Consider the following 24,879-nt stretch of genomic DNA (forward strand, 5'->3'; position numbering starts at 1 on the left):
ATGGAGCTGGGCAGTGTGAGTGCCCAGACAAGTGTCACTGAGCTAGCTGGGGACACCACTGCTGGGGGTCCTTCTCAGTTGAGCTCTTCAAGAGTTGTCCATGTCCTCAATTCTCATTCCCTCACAACCCCAAAGTAAGCTATGTCCTCACCTTCCATTCCACTAAATTGCTCTCTTGAGAATACTTCCCCTCCGTCTCTATTCCCAGTCTTTGTATAGTTTAGAGAGCTGAATGCTCTGGTAGTTGTGTCACTACATTTGCTACTATCTTGGTGGCAAATTGCTGAATAGGCCTGGGGAATAGAAAGTGTCAAGTGTGGGTGAATTGGTGGGATTACAACTGAGATGAAAAAATGCACAAAATGAAGAATGATGTAAAAAGAAAGAAAATGCCGGCCCTCCCTGGGGGCGCAGCAGGTTAAAGCACTGCACTGAGAATCTGAAGCCGCTTCTGCATGAGTTTGATTCCCGCCTGCCCCGGAGGTGACCACATGGTGCAGCAGACCTCTCCTGGCCCGCCCGCTGCTCCCTTCAGTGTGCTTCGTAAATCTGCCTGTTCTGTTCCCCACTCTGTCTCTGGTGAAGCCTCTCACCACCCCTGAGCCTCTGGCCTGTACCCCAGTTCTGTATGCACAAATAAATAAATCTTTAAAAAAAAAAAAAGAAAGAAAGAAAATGTCAAGTGTTCTAGATATCTTAGTAAGAAACATATTAGAGCATGGGAGATAAATCCTACAACTATTCAGTGGACAGCCACATGGAAATTTGTAGGGGCCCACTGTTCTGAGGAACTCTTAAGATGTTCTTTCAAAATAAAGGACAAGTTGTTACAGGTCATAACCCATGACATCAAGAAAGAGGCAGTGTTTTGGTGGGACCTCTTTGGATTTGGGGAGCAATATACATCCTACTTAGGAATATTGCTCCAATTTATCAGAAGAATGCTAGATTCAAATGGAATCTTGAAAACATAAGGACTCTGGCAGGTCCTTTCTGGTGGTGCAGCGGGTTAGAGCGCAGCACTGCAAGCTAGGTGAAGCCACTTCAGTGTGAGGTCAATCCCCGGCCCCACAGGTGATCCACATTGCACAACATACCTCTCCTGACCCACCAGCTGGCCCCCCTCTGCAGTGTACTTCGTCAATCTGCCTGTTTTGCAAGGAAAAAAGAAAAAAAGAACTCTGGCAGGTCCAGGCAGAAATGGAAGCTTTCCATCTACTTTCTATCGTATATTTGGGATTTGGCCAGAGCAGATTCAGATACAAGTAAGTTGCATGAATGAGTGGCCCAGACCATATCACCTGCCTTTGTTGCATTGATGCCTTACCCTTAAAACACACACACACACACACACACACACAAACACACACAAAAACTGTTTCTTCCAATCAGTTGGTAAGGGAAAAAAGTAACTTTGATCCCTTCATGATGGAAAGCTTTGATGTGTCTTTGTTAGCCAAATGGAACAAATGCCACATTCATTCTTCATTTAGTGAAACCCTAAAAGAAATAGTGAGCAGGACACTTGGTGCTCTGAGTGAAATAAAGTAGTTTGAGGTGAGAAAATCCATGATTTCTGGAGCAGTAGGGAATGACTTAGCTGCTTGGCCAGGGGCCTGGAATGAAAAAGATTTGGAAATTGGAGACAAAGTGGCCTAGAGGATGATCCTGTAGATAGACCAATGGAAATAAATACATAAAAGTAAATAGATCTTGGTGTCATGTGTTAATATTCATCAGAGAGCATACACCAGAGAGAAGTCATTGCAGCCAGGGTGTGAGGTGACTCACCTAAAAGAAACCAGCCAGCTCAGTCTTAGGTTACCCAATATTTTCACAATGGACCGACCTTTGATCAGATTACTTATAGTGGCAGGGATAGAGGTTGTCCACTAGACGGCAGCATTGACTCCTTCTCCAGGTAGATTTGGCTGTGCCTATTAATGATTGCCTGCTCTGTCAGCAGTATAAACTGATGCTAACCTCCTGGTGTGGTGCCATCCCTTCAAGGCAGGAGCCAGCCATTCAGTGGCAAGTTTATTACAAACGGTCCCATCCACTGTGTGTTGGGGGTGGAGGGCGGGGAAATGACTCCACCTTACTGAAATTGATAACTGCTCTGGAAATTCTCATCTTACCTGCCCTAAATGCTTTTTAAAGATTTATTTATTTATACATACAGATCTGGGGTACAAGCCAGAGGTGCCGGGGGGGGGGTGGTGGTGAGAGGATTCACCAGAGACAGAATGGGGAGCAGAACAGGCAAATTGATGGAATACACAGTTAAGGGGAGCCGCAGGCAGGTCAGGAGAGGCCTGCCACTCCATGTGGATTACCTCCGGGGCTGGAGAATGAACTTTCATTGAAGCGATTGGGCTAGCTTGCAGTGCGGCGCTCTAACCCGTTGTGCCACCAGGGAGGACCCCCTAAGTGCACTATCCCAAGAGCTTGGACTTAAAGAGTATGTCTGATTAAGTGATATAGAATTCCATATAATATTGCCTCAAAGGTTCCATTTTATGGCAAAGAAATGTGTGATAATAATCACATTTGCTCTACTGTATACCATATTACATCTGGCAAAACAAAAAGGTGAGATGGTCTATTGCAGGATAAGGTTACAATGTGGGGACAGAACTCTGTAGGGTCCTGCCCTCCAAGGGGATGTGTATTCACTAAACCAGTAGCTAGCAGATAAGGACATAAGATTGACCCCTCTCTCCATTCTTCCAGTAACCAATCCCCAATTTTTGTTCAACTCTTCAGCCTTAGACTGCTGGCTTTCGGGTCTTAGCTCTATGGGGAGAGGACTTTTCCACTAGAAGACAAGGTAAAACTTCTATTAAGCCGGAATCTACAACTGTTATCTGGTGGTTCTGAGCACCTTAATGAGCTCCTGTGGACCCACAGGCATTGAAAACATTTCTATATTGGCAGGTGTGATTGACCCTAAATAGCATGAGTTAGAAGAGCTGCCACTAATGAGGACAGGGAGGACCTGGAATGTTGGGGTTCAATGATGTCTCTTGGTACTCTCATGTTGGATAATGGCAGCACCACTATCTGCCAGCAAGCAGCAAGGTCACCAAGAGAGTGGACCCTGGAGGGGTGAAGGTCTCGTTCATCCTACCGACAAGCAAGCTAGACAAGATGAAGTGCTAGGATGGACAATGGATAGAGGAGAAAGACATCAATGACCATTTCAGGACTAACTAGGCGGATCATCACTTGTATCAGTAATCTTTGTGTACTAAATCTTTTATGGAGGTTGCAGTTGGCCACCGTCTCTAACAGAATGAATTTAATGTAGGACATTAGGGTCTCTCAGTCATACCAGTAGTGACAGCAGTAGGGAGGGCCTGTGGTGTGTCACGTTTCCTTGGCTTACCTTTGATTCTAACCATTGTTATGATTGACATTTCCATGTGACTATCCTGGGCTAACAGCAGCACCCCATCTCAAGCAGGAGTGTGCCTGTATCATCACTTAGTCTCATTTTTGAAGGAAACAACCCAGGGAAAGAGAGCGGGATACAAAGTAACTGGAATACTTTCTAAGTATTAGAAAGTATTTAGAAAGTATTCCAGTTACTTTGTATCAAGTATTTAGAAAGTATTCCAGTTACTTTGTATCCCGCTCTCTTTCCCTGGGTTGTTTCCTATTCCTTTTCCCTTTTGTAAATAAACCCATTATTGACCCTTTTGTGTGTACCTGCAGTTGTGAGCACGTGGGGGTGAGGCCCCACAGACTGGCGGCCCAGTTCACTCTGGGCTACTCTGTAACAGCTCTAGACCTACTCCAAACTGGCAGCCTTGAAGATGACTTGGTAAATGAGTTGGAGCAAAATGCTCCAATTTAGAATATGCTGCCTCCAAAATCTAAATGGCCTACCAAGCTTTGTGCTTCTTTATTCATGCTACTCAATACAATGTGTGAAACAATCTGTCTCTCATTTAAAAAACCTTTATTTCAACATTCCCCCAGATAATTGGACTCCCAGAAACTCTATCTAAGTGTCAGGTCCCTGAATTTTCAGGGTTTATCTCCCCATTCTCTGGAAAGCATGTGCTTCAAAGTAGCTGGGATGCTTGCTCACCAGGTCCAATTAGCATAATGTCATCAATGTAATGGACCAGCATGATGTTCTGTGGGTTATCAGGAAGATGGAGACCCCCCTCTGGCTATGTTATGCCAGACGTAGCCCCAAGGAAAAACAGTGAAGTCATGCTGGCTGTCACTAGCAAGGCAGATTGCTTTTGAATTGCAAAGAAAACAATTTCCAGATGCCAGGGGCTATATTGATTTGTTCCAATAAAGATACCATTTCCAGGTTGCAACTGTAATTGGATTCACTACCTGATTATGCTTACAATAATCCATAGTCACTCAACAAAATCCATCAAGGTTTGGCATCTGTCAAAAGGACAAATTAAATGGAACTGTGGTAGGAATAACTGCTCTGCATCTTTCAAGCTGTGTTGGTGATGCTAATCTTTGATTCCCTCAGGAATGCATTTACTATAGGGTGCTGGAGCAGCAGGGTGAAGGAGATAAGAGGCCTAGTGGGGAGGTTTTGTGTTCCCAGTAGCTAGAATACAGAGTTATGGACAACTACAAGGTAGTAGGATTATCCCTGATCATTATTACTCCCAATGACCTACTTGTGGAAGGTCTAGGCTGTACATGTGGTGGATGCTGTCTTACCTAAAAGGGGCAGATTTGTGGAGAATAGACTATCAATGAATTTAAATCCAAGGTTCTAGAAAAATCATAATGTGGATATAGAAGTCTCCAAGAATGATGTTGGAGTAATGCTGGAGAGAGTGATCCAGGAGAGAAAATCTTCAAAGCATGGTGGAGGGAGTCATAAATGACCCAATAAATAGGAGTTGTGGATAGTACAATCTCTTTACATTATGGAAGAGGGAGCATTTGGAAGTAGCTGTTGAACCAAAGATTTGCTGATAAGGGCAGTAATAAATTGAGCCTTGCATCTAAGGGTAATAAGGTGATAATAAACTGACTTTGCATCTGGGATGGGACTAGCTGGACCTCGCATCAAGGACACAGGGATGAATCACCCCTTTGAAATCTGAGCTTGGGACCTATATAAGAGACCCTTCCGGCCCTCCCTGGTGGCGCAGCGGGTTAAAGCCCAGCACTGAGAATCTAAAGCCGCTTCCGCATGAGTTCGATTCCCGCCTGCCGGGAGGTGACCACATGGCGTGGCAGACCTCTCCTGACCCTCCCGCTGCTCCCCTCAGCAGTGTACTTCATCGATCTGCCTGTTCTGCTCCCCACTCTGTCTCTGGTGAAGCCTCTCGCTGCCCCTGAGCCTCTGGCCTGTACCCCAGTTCTGTATGCACAAATAAATAAATCTTAAAAAAAAAAAAAAAGAGACCCTTCCCCCTTTTTGAGTTGGCAGCAGCTGCGACCCCACCCTAGGGGCTTGGTCTCAGCTGCTCTCTGGGAGCAATAAACTTTACCGGCTCAGCCTTTTGGCCTTTCTTCCTTGTGGTGGTCACAGAAGTCAGGACAAAACAGTAGCAATGAAGAAAAGGAGAATGTGGGAGCAGCACCGCCCCCCCCCTCCCCCCCGGTGCCAATGCTGGTGCTTCTCACCAAACTTCTTCCCTTTTTAAGCAGCAGAGGCAGCTCTCCTCCCAGGCTGCCATCTGGGACTCTGCAGCCCTCTTGTGTTTGTGCAAGTATTGTTTACCTTTCCTGCACTTTTGGATATATAGATATATGTGTGTGTGTATATATATAGTGTGTATGTATGTGTGCGTATATAATATATATATATATAGTGTGTGTATAACTTATCCTCAGATCCTCTCCTGAAGGCTGTAGGAGAGCACCCAATACTACTCGGGACTGCAAAGAAAGCAGAGTCCTCAGGTAAGAATTACAGGTCAGAGCAAGAGAGGAAAGAGCACATCTGTGCAGAAGGATGAGGATCAGTGACACAAGCTATGCAACGTCCATCGTCTGACAGATTCCGGGTGGATCGGGATAAGCTCTGAAAAATCAGACTGTCCACTGCTAACTTATGTTATGACCTCCTTGTTTTGTATAAACATAATATCAAAATATTCTGAGCAACATTCAGTTTATAACTGGATTGTCTTAGCTACACAGGCGGCTGCCTGGTTCAGGCAAGCTGCTCCAGGAGGAGAAATTCCTCTGTCTCCTGAGAAAAAGGCAAGCCCCAGGAGAAATAAGACCCCAGGACATAAAAAACTCCTGGGAAGCTTCCTTGTTTTCTTTAAATAAAAAAGCAAACCTCAGATAAGGCTCCCAGGGAATAATGGACAAATTTTAACCTTGACTACACAAGTGTTGTTTGATATACAACTGTACAACTTTCTCTTAATTTACTCCTTTTTTAAAACAAGCACTAACTACTCTCTGCTAGCCTTAAATTAGCCATTAGCTTTTCTTTAGACAATCACTGATAACACTGCTAACACAATTTATTACTACCCCAAGACCCCTAACAACCTTTTGCTAACAAGCTCACCCTTTCCCAGACCCCTCTTCCTTTGAGTGATAACTAGACAGCTATATACATGATAACTATCACAAAACGGATAATCTATTATACCATAAATTGTTAAAAGAATGCTTTTTCCCCTTGTCCTTGACAATGTTTTATGGAGATATCTCATTAACTTACCTTATGCATTATTATAATTAACTACTTGCTACACAGTATAAATAAAGACCTGCTGAAGGGACAGCAGGAAAACTTGCACCCTATCCTGACTCCCGTGTCTTCCTCACACCCGCTCCTGTTTCCCCTTTTGGAATATCCGCTCGCCAACGCCTTCCCATCTTAGGGTCCTGCCTGTGTTGCCTCCAGACACCTCAAAAGTTGGAGCTAGTCTCCAATAGATCAGAATTCTGCTAATTGACTTTGAACTCCACAGACACAGTGAAAACTCAGGAGAGGAGGTTTTGGAAGATGGGTGAGGAGCGATAGTGCACGAGTGGAAGAGGAACTGGGGGCTCCATGCACATAGCCAAAGGGTCTAACGAGGTTCATCCTGGCAGAGGGATGAAGCACCTGCATGTGTTCAGGAGAGGGCTTCCTTGAGTTCTTGTTGAAGGGTGCACATGGGGGTCCCTGCTTGGCCCAGGGAAAGGAGGGGTCCTATAGGGATAGGGAGGGGGTCCTGCTTTGAAAGCACAAGCTCCTCCTTCGTGACTGCAGTCAGGGAAGCTCTAGAACTCAGTCCAGCTGAGTGAGCACAATAACCTCCTGCCATGTCCTTGTCTCTATTGGGTCTGACAGGTGCTGTGTTGGACCCACCTGTCTGGCTTTTCTCACTGTCCTTTGGGTTCACATTCCAGAAGGAAGTTGGCTTTCTTTGCTTGCATTTGACCCATGTCTATATCTAAGACACTTAAAACTTAGACAAACCTTGGTATCTTTTTTTCTTATTCTCTCACCTATTTTACATAACTCTTTGATTTTTTTTATCTTCTTATGAAAAGGAGTCTATTTTTAATTTCTTGACATTTCTCTCATAACCTACTGTTCTCTTTTTCTAGTACACTGACTCCTTCCTTACCTGAGTTGACTTCTCCTTTTTTTCAGCTGCTTCAGCCTCACAAAGCCAACCTATTCTGTTTTCCACTTTCCCAAGCGATGTGCAACCTCCCTTTTCTTTTTGATCAACTCTTTACAAGAACTTGGTGACCTATGCACAATAACCTGAACTTACTGAACTTACGATTTTATCTCCATTAATTAACCCTGACATCCTCCCATTTTCTAATACAGATGTTCTCTCTGCTTAATAGGGCTCATCTGAGATTTCCCCACCTCTCACAGTTTTCATCTTCCACAATTCTTTCTTCACCTTCCAAAGTTTAACCTCACTTTCCACAAATATCCCCCCATCTTCTACACTCACCCTCATTGCTCATGTTTGACCCATGTCTTTTACGACCTCCTTTACTCACCAAGCCTACTCCTATCACTTACATACTAGAGTTTGACCAAAAAAATACCAGTGCACCACTGACACTGCTTGGGCCAGTTGATATAAAACTTTAAATTAGTTATGACACAAGCTATGCAATTTCTGTCATCTGATAAATTCCAGGCAGAAGGGAATGTTACAGGACACCAAATCTGTTACAGGACAGGGAGAGGGGGCACCCCTAAAGCCCCAAACCTGCCTGCTCTAAGTGGGTTCTACTATCTGCTATGTCAACAAAACATATAAAACTAATGAAAAGGGACTTTAATACAGTAAATATACAATATGGAACACAAAGAATATAACTTCTAAATCAAACACCTGAAGTTACCTATCCCCTCATGGGCAAAAAGTCCACCCAAAAGAGATTAGCCCAAAGCAAGGCCTGAAAGCTGCCACAAGCCTAAAGCACCTTCTGGCCGGGACCCATGGAAAAGGGTCAGAAATGGCCAGACAAATCTAGGAGGAAAAGAGCAAAATTAAAATCAATATAAACACTGCCATAGTCACCTCCCTACAGGTATCTCACCCACATCTGCCTTAGCCAGTCCAGGGTCAGGAAACGAGTGAAAGACCAAACTGACGCCATGACAGGCTTCAGTGTTGGTGTCGCGATTGCACCCAGCTCTTTGGACTCCGAGGAATGCGCCCACCGCTGTGCTACCGTGGCAACAGATGGTTGAACCGATAAGGTGGACGATAAGGTGGACGCAGATTTGTGGTCATCCTATCTAACAGCCTGAGGCGCCATAAAGGGAGTGAGGGAGTGCAGACCCTTGCACCGGGCAGATTTGTGGTCATCCTATCTAACAGCCTGAGGCGCCATAAAGGGAGTGCCGACACCTGTGCCATAAAGGGAGTGCGGGCATACACCTGTGCCATAAAGGGAGTGTGGGCATCTGGCAGTTGCCGGGGAGGTGTGATAAGAGAAATTCCTCACTTCCCCCATACCTCCTTCTCAGTAAAATTCCACTCTTCTCCTCCAAACTCCCACCCTTGCTGCCTAATGATATATAAAGGGGGGTCACGGACAATAAAGAGAGACTCCTGGATGAAGAACCTTGGTGTCCTGTGTTTTCTTTTACCTCATCGTCCCTCGCCGGACTCGGCTCCGATTAGCCGGAAGCGGCACTTCAGAAAGCTTCTGAACAGCCAGGCCTAAGTTTCGGTTATCAACAAGGTGCCAAGGCCGAATTTAACTGTAAATGTCCTAATCTTGCTCATCCCATAGCAACAGCCAATCAGCAAGCAGGCAAGTAACCAGTACATAGCAGGAAAACGCCAGATGTGCTAAGGTCCCCTCTTCTGTAATAAAAACCCTGCGTTCCCTGAGCTCAGGGCTCTCAACTTCGGCCGTTAATTGTGCATGTTGGGAGCCCAGGCTTGAGCTTGCAATAAAGACCCTCGTGTGTTTTGCATCGGAATAGGCTTCTTGGTAGTCTTTGGGAGACTCGAAACCTGGCACAACACAAGAATGTTTCTTCATCACATGCTAGCTGCTCCATGTGGCTTCCTCAGGTCCTTCTAGTTTTCCATCCTGCTTCCTTCTTTTTTCTTCTCAGCTCCACCCTCCTTTTGGGTGGGGCAGGGAACCTGGAACTTGCCCTTTTCCTAGGGACCACCCTGTTACAGGAAAACCTCTGAAAAATCAGAATTTCCATTGCTAGATTATGTTGCAACCTCCCTTTTCGTATAAGCATATCAAAAATATTCTGAGCAAAGATCAGTTTACAACTGGATTGCCTTAGCTTCATAAAATGGCAAGTATGAGTTGCCCCAGTGCAGGAAATTCCTTTGTCTCCTGTGATAAAAAGCAAGCCCTGGGAGGGAAAAGGTCCCCAGAGCATCAAGCCTTCCTCTGTCTTTTGAAACAAAAAGAAAACCTCAGATAAGACTCCCAGGGCATAAGAACTCACCAACGATTTCCTAACATTGTTTTCACAGGTGTTGCTTAATGAATGACTGTGTAACTTCCTTTAATTTAAATTTACCCTTTTCTTAAACAATCATTAACTACTCTCTGCTAGTCTTAAATTTTCCCTAAAACAATCACTAACTACTCCCTGCTAATCTTAGCCATTAGCTTCTCTTTAGACAATCACTGATGCTAACATAATCTAGTCTTTCCCTAAGAACCCTAACAATCCTTTGCTAACATAAAGCTCATCCTTTCCCAGAACCCTTATCCTTTGAGTTATAAACATCCTGTATACCTGAATGTCATCATCACAAATGTATATAATTTAGTATACCATAAAGTGTCCCCTTTTCCTTGAGAACTTTAATGATGAATTCTTATTAACTTACCTCACCTTATGCATTATTGTAACTAACTACTTGCTACACAGTATAAAGATCTGCTGACAACTGAGCAGAAGATTTGCAACCAGTACTGATTCCCGTGTCTTCCTTGCTCCTGCTTCCCTTCCCTCATTTTGAGAATCTGCACAACCACGTTGTTTCGCACCTTTAAAGATCCTGCCCTGCTATGTGTTTAGGCTGGACTCCAACATGGTTATATTTGTGAAACCTATTTGAGTCAGACTCCATCTTGCCCCTAACCTGCCGTGTTGAGCCTTACAGATAAAGTCTTAGCAACCTGACTCAATCCCCTCATGGATTTCTCTTTTTCTGTGACTACAAAAGAACAGTAACATCCTGTTCTTCTTTCCTAATGATTAGGAAAGAAACAGGAAGCCCATCTGCTGTTGGTTACAAAGACTTCATACTCCACATTCTGCCTTGAAGACTCTTGTCAATCCATCGAAAAACTTCAAGTGGTCTAAGCTTAGTTAGGGCACCCCCCTCCTTGGCCCTTACAACTACCTTATGCCCAGACCTGGGTGGGACACTCGTTAGGACTTCCCTGGATCCTGGACCTGAATCATGATTCTTATTTTCAGATGCTCCCTTGATTATATTATATATAGTTTGATTATTTCTAGGTTGAAATAGGCAAACTAGTGTGTACATCACATCACCTCTTAGTTCCCTTGTGAAATCTTTTCCCTAACTACTTATGACTGTCATTGTTAGCATGCAATGGAGGGGTACCCAAGGATTTCAAACTGCTAAGGGGTGCTTGTTTTAAAAGGCATCAGCCATCTGGATCTGCCCAGAGTTCTTTGAACTCATATTGTTTTGTTAAGTGACTGACAGGAGGCTTCTGGCTCAGTTTGAAATGCTTCTGATGTTAAGAGACCAAATCAATTTGTTTCTTTCCCAGAATCTTAGCTCCTCTTCCAGGGGAAAAGTATAAGAGTCGGTATCTGGGCTCCAGAGGTGCATACCAGCTGGTTCTGCTCCTCACAAGGGAAGGCAAGCCATTAATAGGGCTCTTTCAGACCACATTGATGCTTTGGAAATCATTTTTTCCTTTTGCTTTTTACTCCCCCTATTTTGTAAGAAGGTACAAGCATATCACATAAAGTGTCCAAGTTCTCTCCACGTTTGCCAAGGTTCTTATGACATTTTTATAATGTGAAATATCATTAGTCAACTTCTGTTTTTCTTAGCTGATAATTTCTCCATTTTTTTCTGCCAACACTGATGTACAAAATTATCAGACAAGTCATATGATTTAATTACAGTTCTGTCCCTTCATTTTACAAAATCTCCATTTCTATTTTCTCTTTTAACTCTCAGCTCAAGCTTCCTCCGTTTCCAAAGTGTACAAGTCCAGGTGACCAGATTCATAAACAACATGGGCATACTAATCTTCCTGAAAGAAAAAAAACAACTTTCTTGGAGTAACTTTTACCAAGGAAAGAACATTAAACTCTTCCTAATAGCAGATTGGAGACAAAAGTTGTCCTCAAGGTTTCATTTAAACTTTTAGTAGTTCTTGTGAACAGATGCCTGGGAGGAAGTTTCAGACCTCATACCCCCAAATTCTGGGTAAGCTCTGTTCAGACAGCCAGCTCCTAGAAGGGTACAAAGAAGAGGAGAAAACTATAGGGTAGATTAATCAGAAGAATTTTGCAATGATTATTTTTAGAAATGGATGTTTCCTACAAATAAACATAACTTTCCTCATTGCTTTAAGTGTCTTCAAATTCTCTAGGATGTCAAATCTTTTCAGTTTGTATTTTCTCTGGCTCCTTCCTTCTGGACTAACATATTTGTTCACTCTAGAATTCTCATCCTGGGCCTTTCATGATCTTCCTGCTTGAATCAATCACAAGTATTCATGTTTGTTAGCTTGCTCCACTTGCCTTATTTGAGTAAATATCTTCAGTGACTTCCTCATAAGGGTTAGTTGGAAACAAAGGTCACTTATTTGTCCAAAAACATTTTTGTCTGCCTTCTCACTGACAGAAAATATGGCAGGATATAAAATCAAAGATCGAAAATCCTCAGAAATAATGCCCAGAATTCTAAGGGCACTAATTCTAATGCCTTAGAGCATCTATGACTACAAGTTAGCACTCATATAAGTCTAATTTTTAAGTCTATTTCAAATTACTCCATCTCTGAAACTTTTAGGATCTTTTCTTTATTCATGATAAACAAATTATGAATATATATATTTTTTTAAATTCTTTTTTCAGATTTGTTTTAATCTTCATCATAACACAATGATTAATCAAAATGTGAGTCTTTTTTTAATCACTGTTGGGAGTGACCAAAGATTTACTGACAAAGACTGAATTAGAGCGGTAACGAATTTTGCCTTGGATCCAAGTGGTAATAAACTAACCTTGCATCCTGGATGGGACTAGCTGAAGGTGACAGAGAACTGGGCCTCCCATCAGGGACACAGCGATGAGTCACCCCCTTTGGAATCTGAGTTTAGAATCTATATGAGAGACCCTTCCCCCTTATTGCGCTGGCAGTAGCTGTGGACCCCAACCTAGGGGCTCCTGTCTCAGCTGCTGTACCGGAGCAATAAACTCTGCTTGCTCAGCCTCTCTGCTTTCCCAACTTCCTTTCTTGTGGCTGATCACAGAAGTTAGGACAAAACAATCACATGCTTTGAATTTGGAGATCCTTTTTAGTCTGGAGATTTGTTGGTTTTAAAAAATATTTTATTTATTTAATTTTAGGCCAGAGGTGTGGAGGGATTCACCAGAGAGACGGATTGGGGAGCAGAACAGATGCACTGAAATATACTGCTAAGGGGAGCAATGGGCAAAACAGCAAAGGTCTGCTATGCCATGTGTGTTAGCTCCTTGTTGGAGGGGGACTGTCTCAGCAATAGTGCTGACATTTAACCCCCAGGCCACCAGGGAGGTTCTAGTCTGGAGAACCTTTAATGCTCTTTTATTCTGACCAGTTCTCTTCTACTATTTCTCTACTAATTTCCCACCTTCTGTTTTATCCATTTGTAATCTCTGGGATTTCTATTCTCTAATGTTGTTAACCTTTTATTTTCTATTTCTTTATCATACAATATTGAATTATTTTATCAAAGATACATATCTACTCCAGGAACTCATTCTTGCTTCTCTAGTTGTTCTTTTTCATAGCCTCTTGATCTTGTTGTATTTTGGCTACTCTCTTTCATCTTACAGGTTTCAAACACCTGGTAATACTTAGTCACTTATCTGTAAGAATGGGTCTAATTGGGACTCTATGACTTGTGTTGGCCTTGTCTGTTGGAGAATTTTGTTCTAGGCTGGCCTGTTAACCAAGTGGCCAGTCATGCATGTTATAAACAGCCGCAGAGAGGTGGATGTCTGCATGCTGGGGTTTCTGTGTGGGGATGGGGATAAAAGAAGGTGCAGGAAGATACAGTGATCTATTCATAGAAATTCAACTTATTTCTCAGTTTTCATGTCCAAGTGTTCTCTCTTCTTGTGGCTATTCCTGGTGTTCTGAGTTTTTGAGTTTTATGGGGTTCTGTCCCTTGCAACTCTGTCTTTTTGCATATTCTAGGCACTCTGTTTCATCAGCAACTACTTCTACTTTCAGTCTTTTAGAAAAGTGCTGAGATTTCTCTTACACTGGTATTTTTCTTTGCTGTAAATTTATGTCATTTTTTTCCTACCACATAATGAATTCTTAGATGGAAAAAGCATAAAAAAAATGCATGTTCTCCACTGGGAGTAAGAAGCCAGTAGATTACTTTATTGTATAAAAAGACTAAAAGAAAAAAATTAAAAAGGTCTCCAACCATTCAGTACTTCCTGGCTTCTTAGATCCAAACCTGTGTATGAGTCCTTTCAAAATGAACGTGACTCACCCTGGACATGCTGGTAATGGCTAACTAAGTTGGACCATTGCTCAGTTCCGGTCTCCAGCTGTACTACCCTGGAGAGGACATTAGAAAAGGGTTGAGATGAAAGGATCTTCCAAATGTGTGGATGCAACATAAGTCATATTATGTGAATGTGAGCAGGGCTTGGATATTTTATAGGGCCCTGTCTGTCCCACTCTTCCATTCTATCCCCACTGCTCCTAAACACTCCATCTATCTCTCACTGGGTTCTCTTTTCCTGAACTATCCCATAAGAAAGAGGGAATTATCTCTCACTGGTTTATTTCTCTTAAAATTTAATTATGTTTAATTATGCATAAATAAATCTTTTTAAAAATATTTAATTATTGTCCAACACTCATTTGTCTCAATGATCTAATTTTGATAATGGACACAGGTTTAATAAATGAGAGCACTTTTCTGACTGTATCATATTGACCAACACAAAAAATGGCTTTTCATTTTTTTTGCTTTTCATTCTTGATCAAGTTTAGGTCAAAGCATCAAAGCATACTCATTACTTAGGTTCTATACATAGTTTTTCTATTAAGAAAAAGGAAAACTATCTAAAGAAAAGATTTCCATACATAAGATGAAATAGGCTTCAATTTTCTAAATGCAAACAGGCAAGTGTAGATGCCCAGAAATAACCTTAGGAAATATTCTTATCTTAAGGAAAGTAGTATTTGCTCAGAGGTATTCCTGTTTATCTGTTATCTGTCACAGTGCAGGTGCTTGACAGATGTTCACTGCAGCAATGAGTATTGGGCTAGAACTGTCTCTAAAAGGCTGGAAGATAGGGGAAAGTACTGTTGGATGTTTGGAAAAGGAGAAGGAACAATCATTAAAACTTAGTGCTTTTCACTGTGCTTGGAAGAAACAAGTCTATAGAACTATTCCATTCCTATGGGTGGAATTTCCATCCCTTCATTGTTTTTTGTCATTCCATATGCAGCCTGTGGTAGGATCTGAGCTCCCAGAGCTTCGGTCAAAGGTAGAAATCCTAGACACCCAATAAGTCCCTACAGCTTTCCCCATTCATTTCTCTGAACTCAAATTCTTAATCCTGATGGAAGTTTCTATTAAATATTAAAGGGGAAAAAAACACGTTTTTTTAAAAACCAACTCAAAATGGATCAAAGAACTAGACATAAGCCCTGAAACCATAAAATAGACAGAAGAAAATATAGGCAAAACACTATCTGACATACACCTCAGATATCTTTGATGACACATCACCCAAAGCACAGATAGTGAAGGGAAAGATAAACAAGGGGGACTACATCAAATTAAAAAGTTTCTATACAGCAAAAGAGACATTAACCAAAACAAAGAGACACCCCACTGATTGGGAGAAAATTTTTACACACAATTCTAATAAGAGACTGATCACAAAGATCTATAAAGAGCTGACAAAACTCAACAAAAACAAAGCAAATAAATGGCAGATGAGCCAAAAAGACACTTCTCCAAAAAGGAAATACAAATGACCTATGAAAAAGTGTTCAAAATCGTTGGCAATTAGGGAAATGTAAATCAAAACCACAGTAAGATACCATTTTACACCAGTGAGAATGACACATATTACAAAAACAAGCAACAACAAATGTTGGTGAGGACATGGAGAAAAAGGAACTCTCCTACACTCCTGGTGGAAATGCAAATTGGTCCAATCATTATGGAAAGCTTTTTGGAGGTTCCTCATCATTGCTTTGAAAATGGAACTCCCATATGAGCTAGCAACTCTACTCCTGGGTGTTTATCCAAAGGATGCAAAAACATTAATTCAAAAGATCACCTGCACTCCTATGTTTACTGCAGCACTTTTCACAATAGGTAAGCTATAGAAACAACCTAGATGCCCAAAAATAGATGATTGGATCAAGAAGGTGTGGTACATATACACAATGGAATACTACCCAGCAATCAAAAAAGATAAACTCATGCCATTCACAGCAACATGGTTGGAGCCGGAAGGGATCATGCTCAGTGAAATTACCCAAAAAGAAAAATAGCTATGGTTTCTCTTATAGGAGGAATCTAGGGGACCCAAATAAGGGATGGGGGGGGAAGTAAATATAATGAAGGAAAAACTAAGGTCAACTGGCAAGTATAAACGGTGACACCCTTCAGGTAGAGGAGGAGGAAATTGGATGAAAACAAGGGAGGGATGTAAGTATACAGGGAACTATGGTGATAGTATATGGTTGAATTGGTGGTGGGAATTTCTTGGAGACCATACCTGAGATGATTACACATACATTGTATAAAAATGAAGAATGATGCAAAAACTATATAAAATTAAATGTAAAAAAAAACTTATGTGCTTTTTAGTTTTGGGATTTCTGGGGGTACTTTTCAGTTTTATCTGAAGCTAACTCTGGTTCTGAATTCATTTAAAAGCTCAATGTACAAGATGGTTATACAACATAATTTTTAACTGTGGAAAGCCAGAAACAGCAAGAATGTCTAACACTAGAAAAACAATTACTGGGTAGAATAATAATGTAGTCATATTTTTTATAAGTAGACTTTATTTTTTGGAGTAGTTTTAGATTTATGGAAGAATTGAGAAGATGGTGGCAGGGAGCTTCTATATACCCCACACCTAATTTCCTATATCATTGAGACATTACATTAGTATGGAATATTTTTTGCAATTAATTCATCAATACTTATTCCTGATTTTAAAAAGATTTTATTTATTTATGCATACAGAACTGGGGTACAGGCCAGAGGTGCAGGGGCAATGACAGGATTCACCAGAGACAGAGTGGGGAGCAGAACAGGCAGATCAACAAAGTACACTGCTGAGAGGAGCAGCGGGTGGGTCAGGAGAGGTCTGCTGCGCCATGTGGGTCACCTTCTGGCCCGGGACTCGAACTACACTGAAGCGGCCAGGACCAGCTTCACAGTGCTGCGCTCTAACCCACTGCATCACCAGGGAGGGGCCTATTCCTGATAATTAACTACAGTTTATATTTTAGTTTGATTTCCTAGATTTTTACTCAATGTCCCTTTTTGTTCCAAAACCCTATCTAGAGTACCACATTTCATTTAGCTATCAAGCTTCCTTAGTCTCCTCTTACTTGTAATAGTAGTTAACAATATAGTTTTTGAAAATGATGAATATGTAAAAAAATATGTGAGTATATTTATATATTGGAATAAAGACCAAAAAAGAAACACAAGGAAATAAAAATACCATGTTGGAATGCTAAGATTTGGTTTACATTATCTTTTTGAAAATCATATTCTAATGTTAGTTCAATTATAAATTCTGAACTCTACCTCTCCCTATCACATTTTCATAAATTGACTTACAGATAAACAGCCTACAGATACCAACTCCAAAACAGCAGACAGAAACTCACCAGCAGACCTCACGTGAGCTTAGGTTAGGGTGCTCTGAGCTGAAAATAGAATGACATTTTCTTTGAATTCTACATCTCTTCCCCCATCATTTTACATCTCAGATAAAGTGCATATTTGATGCCTTAAGTTGAAACACAAGCTTCCACATGGCGCGGCAGCCCTCTCCTGTCTGGCCCTGCTCCCCTCAGCAGTGTACTTCAGCAATCTGCCTGTTCTGTTCTCCACTCTGTGGTGAATCTTCTCATTGCCCCTGCACCTCCTGGTCTGTACCCCAGTTCTATATGCATAAATAAATAAATCTTTTTAAAAATAAAGATAATGACTTAACAAAATTATTTATTTATGAATACAAGAACTGGGTACAGGCTAGGGGTGCAGGAGGTGAGAGGATTCACCAGAGACAAGAGTGTGGAGCAGAACAGGCAGACAGATTGAAATACACTGCTGAGGGGAGCAGTGGGCTATACAGGAGGTCTGCTGTGCCATGTGGATGAAACTAGTGCTGTAGTGGCTGTGGAAAGCTTCATAGTGCTGTGCTTTACCATGATATGCCTCTAGGGAGAGCCCTAGAAGTTTAATTCTTCAGTAGGCTAGAGAATGGAAGGTTCTTGGATCTAGTTGGTGAGTAGAGACCATCTGGGTCTTTCTCCATTTTTCTTTTTCTCTCTTCCCCTTTCTACAGCAACAACGCACTATTTTCTACCTCATCATGTACCTCATGTGTCCAGATTCAACCTATACTCTGTCTACTGGGGTCTCTGCAACCAGGAAGAGAAGGAGGAATGCAGGTGAGAGGGGAGACTAGAGCAAACTTTGGGGAATTGAAGACTTTGAAGCAGTTTTGGAAATGTGGAAGACCTAGTAGTGGACATTTACCATTTTCTTTCCTCTTCTTCCTGTGATCACATCTAGAGTAACTTTCCCAGTCTCCTGGGCAAGTGGGGGTGGTCCTATGGGCAGGTCTAGCCAGTGGAGCTAGTGTTACAGGGCACCCCAATGTGAATTGGGTTGCCTGTCTGTGGGTCTTCACCCATGCGGTTACGATTCAATCGTATTATGGACACACTCAAAAGGTTAAATAATGGATTTATTTATAAGGATAAAGGTAAAGGAATAACCCAGGGAAAGAGGGAGAGAAACACAGGTTAACTAGGATGTCCTACCAGTTCTGCTGACTTGGACTCCACCGGCACGCTGAAAACTGATTAAGCGCCAAAACAATCAGCTGCGAACCACCAGGCCCAGAGCCCCCATGTCTGGTTTTATCCCAACCTGGCTGCTCAGCTGCGAACCATCAGGTCGCCCCCAGAGCCCCCATGTCCGGGTTTTATCCCAACCTGGCTGCTCAGCTCCGCCCTCACATCCCTGCGTGCTTCTTCTTGGTACTGATGGGATTTGGAGTTCCAGCATCTGGAGTGGGGGCGGAGTCCATGAAACCTGTACCTGTTGCACTAGGATTGAGGAATAGATGCCACTTAAAGATCTGGCCTACAAAATCTTTTCAGGCCCTCCCTGGTGGCACAGCGGGTTGGGTTGAAGTGCTGCACTGCAAAGCAAAGCCAAGCTGTGGCAGCTTAAGTGCAAGATTGATCCCTGGGCCTGGAAGTGATTCACAAAGCATGGCAGCCTTCTCCTGTCTCCCCTGCTGCTCCCCTCAGTAGTGTACTTTGTTGATCTGCTTGTTCTGCTCCCCATTTTGTTTCTGTGAATCCTCTTGCCACCCCTGTACCTCTGGCCTGTACACCATTTCTGCATGCATGAATAAATAAAATCTTTAAAAAAAAATCTTTTCAAGTGAAGAATGTTGGTGAAACCAAAACAAACATATTTACCCAGCCCACCCCTTCCATCCCTCAGCATACATGCTCATTTTCTCATGTACACAAATCCAAATGCCTCTGTGAACACTATCTAGATGCTACCTCACACTCACTGGTCACCTGTCACTTCCTCATATAGTCCAGGATGTATGAGGACATTCTGCCTCAGGCCTGAATTTTGTTTCTTATGCTTCAACAACACCCAGACTATGTAATTAAGGCCACATACTCCACCCAGCAGTTCCAGTTTTTTTGGTCTGTCATTAGCTGCACCCCACTTGCTACTGATTTCTGTATTATCAGGCCTCTTGGGTGACAGAAATCCAAGGTGTTTGACAAAGTGAGATAATCCTGAGGCCAAGAGAGAAATAAGATGGTCTCTGGTAGGTTGTGCCTTCCAACACTTTTAAACTCAGGGTCTATATGGCTGTGATAGTCTCTCAATCAGTGTAAGAAACCAAAAGTTAGATAGCTGACACAAGCTATGCAATGTCTATCGTCCGACAGATTCCGGGTAGATCGGGAAAAGCTCTGAAAAATCAGACTTTCCACTGCTAACTTATGTTATGACCTCCCTTTTTTGTATAATTGTAATATTAAAATATTCTGAGCAACTTTTAGCTTACAATTGGATTGCCTCAGCCACATAAGGCCTGCCTGCCCTGACAAGCAAGCACTGCACCAGGGTGAGAAATTCCTCTGAAGTCAAAAGTGACTTGATAACTGGCTGATCAATAAAAAAGCAAAAGGGCTGTTTCTGCAAAGTCTCTTTCACTGCCGGATGGAGGAAAACCCAAATCTTATCATTCTACTATCTCACCTAGCCTTCTATTCAGCTTCTACAGAATTACTCAAACTTCCTACTGTCTGACTTTAGATATGGAAATTCATCCAGGTTGCCTGTTTTAGAGCTAGTCAAGTTTTTTACCTACTACACTTCAAAGCAATCCACAAAAGTCTTTCTGGCTCTTCTTTCAGAATTCTACTATCTAGTCTTTAGATAAGGAAATTCACCTATGTCTCCTATTCAGAGCAAATTATGCTTTCTACTGACTAGACCTCAAGGAAACTCACTTAAAACCTTTTAGCAAGTTTCTTCAGAGAACCTTTCCGAAATTTGATTTGCAAGAAACTTCCTCTTCCTGCCTCCCAGGATGTCTCAGGTAGAAAAAACCATCAAGTGATAAATAAGGTTTAAGGGACTTTATTTTTATCAATCTTCACTATAGTAATATTAGTCTTAAACTTTGTGCACCTATGTACCTGTTTTTTAACCTTGATTGATTTTAGAATGATATAATCTCAAGTAAAGGTCAAAATGACCCCAGACTATTCTTAGAAAAAAGGTGATTGTGATCTCAACCCTTTTCATATGCTAATGTCTTCCCCTGCCTGCTGAAGGCAGAGCAGGAAATAAACCTCTGCTGAAGACAGAGCAGGAAGACTTGCACCCAACTCCGACTCCCGTGTCTTCCTCACTCCCGCTCCCCTTTATTTCCCAATTTTTGGAATATCACCTCGCCGATGTCATTCCCACCTTAAGACCCTGCCTGTGTCAGCCTCTCAACAGCCTGAAATTGGGGTTGGTCCCTGAGAGATAGCTGAGAGAAATGAAGAGTGCCTGCAGAGTTATACTTTCAAATTCCCCTCCTGGGGTCTGATTATACATCCCCCTTGGGTTCCGTGAGACACTAGTATATTTTCATAATAACTTATTTCCTCTTTTCTGTTCCTTAATTCTTTTTGGCCTTAATTTGAATTGGTATTTATAACAATTCAAATTAAACAATTCTAACTGGTATGATGCAGCAAAGTCTAGAAAAACAAAAGAAAGGCAGCATCAGCTAATGACTACAAGGCTTTATTTAGTTATTTCTTTGACTTGTGAGTGGATTTCAAACTCAACTATTTTAAACTTCTTAATGAATTTCTTTATACTAAGATGTGATAACCACATTTTAGACATTCCCCTGTGGACATTTATATAAAAACCATATCTTCAATTGACTGATATTTCCTTAGATTTAAAGATCCTGCTAGGAAGAAAATCTTTGTTAACCTCAGAATCAACATTTTAGTTAAAAAAAAAATCCTCACCGTACTCATCCATAGCATCCTTATTCTTGCCTTAAAGGCTTGTGAATCTGGATTATTAGTTTGGTAGCAGATACAGAAGGGGGTGGAATCTGGATGCTAAAAAGCCAATCAGGAAGCAATTGCAATCGTGACAGGAAAAAAGTTTCCTAGATTATGGTAAAGAAAAAGGGGTAATGTGTTTGGGAGGTGTGCAGCAATAAATTGATAGGATTTAACAACTGAGTAGATGTGAAACAAGACAGAGAGGGCTGAACTGATGAGAACCCAAAGCTCTATCTGTAGCATTGCTATGTGTGTTACTATATGATTAAAATTAAGAATTACATCACTTTTTACCATTTTTAACATCTATTATTATACTACTAATAATTATGCTAATTGTTATACTATATATAATTATATAATATATAATATACTAATATTATTATATAATAATAATTGCTAAGTGCTTTTGGAGCCATTCATACACTGCCAGTGGCATAATAGATTGGTACAGTTATTCTGGACCTTAACCTGGCAGTATTAAGTAAAATTAAGAATACATGTGTCCCACAAAAACACTTATTCAAAAAGATATCTGCACCCCCATGTTTATTGCTGCTTTATTTACAATTGGGAAGACATGGAAACAACCCAAATGCCCAAAAGTGGATTGTGTACATATACACAATTGAATATTACTCAGCAACCAAAAAAATAAATAAACAAACACAGGCCTTTTGCAGCAACATGGATGGAGCTGGAAAAGATCATGCTTAGTGAAATAAGCCAGAAAGAAAAGGAAATATACCAGATGGTTTCACTCAGAGCAGGAGTATAAAGTACCAGGGGAGAAAATAATAGTAATAATGAACAGCTATATACTAGAGACATTTTACGCAGGTAGAGTGGGGAGTGGGATCAAAAATAGTCGGGGTAGGGAAGTGCACTAGACCCGTGATGACACACAGGTGATTTGATGATGGGAAGCCCACGGGGATTACAACTGAGATGGAAAAATGCACAAAATGATGTAAAAATAAACTATTATATATATATAAATATATATATAAGATTACATGTGTCTCTTATTACCCAATAATTTCTCCCCCAGAGCCCAATTGATAGTCTCACACATGTCCAAAAGGGAGAGCTACAAGGGTGTTCATTACCAGTTTGGGTTTTTTTTTTTTAAGCAAATGGTGGGTTGGAAGTAATCTACTTACCCATTGCTGGAGGCTTGAATAGATAAGGTATCAGGGACACATCTGATGAATATTAGGTATCACTTAGGATCAACAAATTAGATGTAGGTCCGGGACCATGCCTAGATCTTAAAACTATAGTACAAAATAAAAAGGGAAATAAAAGAAAGCAGTGAGCCCAAGAACACTTACATAAATTTAAAATACATGCACATAACAGTAAATATTACAAGAAACATACAAGCAAAAAGATACACATCAAATAAATTACAGTGGGCTCTCTGCTTTCTCCCAGTTAACAGACAGCTACCTCTTCTCTGAAGTGCCAGTGTGTCCATCAAACATTAAGGTGAAGGTTGGAGTTAATGGATTTCACTAGATTGGAAACTTGCTTGCTAGGTGCCCTAGACCTAGCCTGCTAGAGCTGTTTTTAATTCTGGCAAAGTGGATATTGTTGCCATAAAAGACTGCTTCATTAACCTCAACTATATGGTCTACAGTTTCTACTATGGGTGAACTATGGAACAGTTTCTACTATGGAAACTGTTCCACCCATGGCAGGTTCAGTGGCACAGTCAAAGCTGAGACCAGGAAGCTTGTCAACAATGGTAAATCTGTCTCTATCTTCCGGGAGCCATATCCCTCCAACATTGTGGGGTGATGAACATGTGGGTTTACTACCTTGGAGAAGACTGGGACACACTTGAAGGGCAGAGTCAAAAGAATCATCACCTTTGCCCCTCTTGCTGATGCCCCACGTTTGTGATGGGCATGAACCATGAGAAATATGACAATTCCCGCAAGATTTTCAGCAATGCCTCCTATACCACCAAATACTTGGCCTCACCCTGGCCAAGGTCATCCATGAAAACCTTGGCATCATGGAAGGACTCATGACCATGGTCTATGCCACTACTGCCACCCAAAAGACCATGGCTCGTCCCTCTGGGAAGCTGTGGTGTGATGGCTGAGGGGTCGCCCAGAACATCATCCCCACTTCTACTGACATCACTAAAGCTATGGGCAAGTCATCCCTGAGCTGAACAGGAAGCTCATTGACCTACCTTCTCAGTCTTCCCCTCTAACATGTTGACTGTGAATCTCACCTGCCACCTGGAGAAAGCTGCCAAATGCAGTGACATAAAGAAGGTGTAAAGCAGATATCACAGGGCACCCTGAGATACACTGAGGACAGGTTGTTTACTGTGATTTTAACATACTTTAATTTTTTTTTTTAAAGATTTATTTATTTGTGCATACAGAACTGGGGTACAGGCCAGAGGCTCAGGGGCGGTGAGAGGCTTCACCAGAGACAGAGTGGGGAACAGAACAGGCAGATCGACGAAGTACACTGCTGAGGGGAGCAGCGGGCGGGTCAGGAGAGGTCTGCCACGCCATGTGGTCACCTCCGGGGCAGGCGGGAATCGAACTCATGCGGAAGCGGCTTTAGATTCTCAGTGCTGTGCTTTAACCCGCTGCGCCATCAGGGAGGGCCTAACATACTTTAATTTTGATGCTAGAACTGGCGTTGTTATCAATGACCACTTTATCAAGCTCATTTTCTGGTGTGACAATGAATTTGGTTACAGCAACAAGGTGGGAGACCTTATGGTCTACATTGACCTTCAAGGACTAACAGCATCTTTGACCACCAACTCCAGAGAAGCCACAAGAAGAGAGAGGCCTCTCAGCTGCTGGGGAGTCTTCACTCCACTCATCCAGCACACAGAGAATCTCCTGACCTGTCAGATCCATCCCAAATCCCCTGAAAAAGGAGAGGGGCTTAGCGAGCCCTTTCTTGTCCGGTATACCATCAATAAAGTACCCTGTATGAGTGGCTGCCAGAGAAAAGAATGAGAATGAGGAATAGAATAAGACTTTGAGTGAACCACTGATAACAGTCCTATGAGCTAAGGAATACAATAGGCTCAAGCCTCTGACCTAGAGTGTGAAAAATGACTTCAATGAAGGAGGTAAATATCTCCCCTCAAATGGCTCTTCCTTGGAAGGTGGGCATTGATGAAACAGCAGTGAAGAACACCAGAAAACTTTGCATATGAAGTTGACCACATGATTGTTCAGGAATTCTCATCAGGTGATGAATATGATACCAGTGATCAGATACAGATAGAGGAGAGAGCATGGTAGCAATGTGATGCAAATTCTTGCCTGGGTAAAAGACATGGATCACGTGTCCCTGACCTTTACCACCA

At 41.9% G+C, this 24,879-nt stretch overlaps 1 pseudogene; it reads left to right on the forward strand.

Annotated features, from left to right (window-relative positions):
• Positions 1-24,523, forward strand: LOC101634239 (annotated as a pseudogene).
• Positions 24,524-24,879: the final 356 nt, after the last annotated feature.

This window comes from Condylura cristata, unplaced genomic scaffold, assembly GCF_000260355.1.
Source record: "Condylura cristata isolate star-nosed mole 26May11 unplaced genomic scaffold, ConCri1.0 scaffold00015, whole genome shotgun sequence".
Classification (NCBI taxonomy): domain Eukaryota; kingdom Metazoa; phylum Chordata; class Mammalia; order Eulipotyphla; family Talpidae; genus Condylura; species Condylura cristata.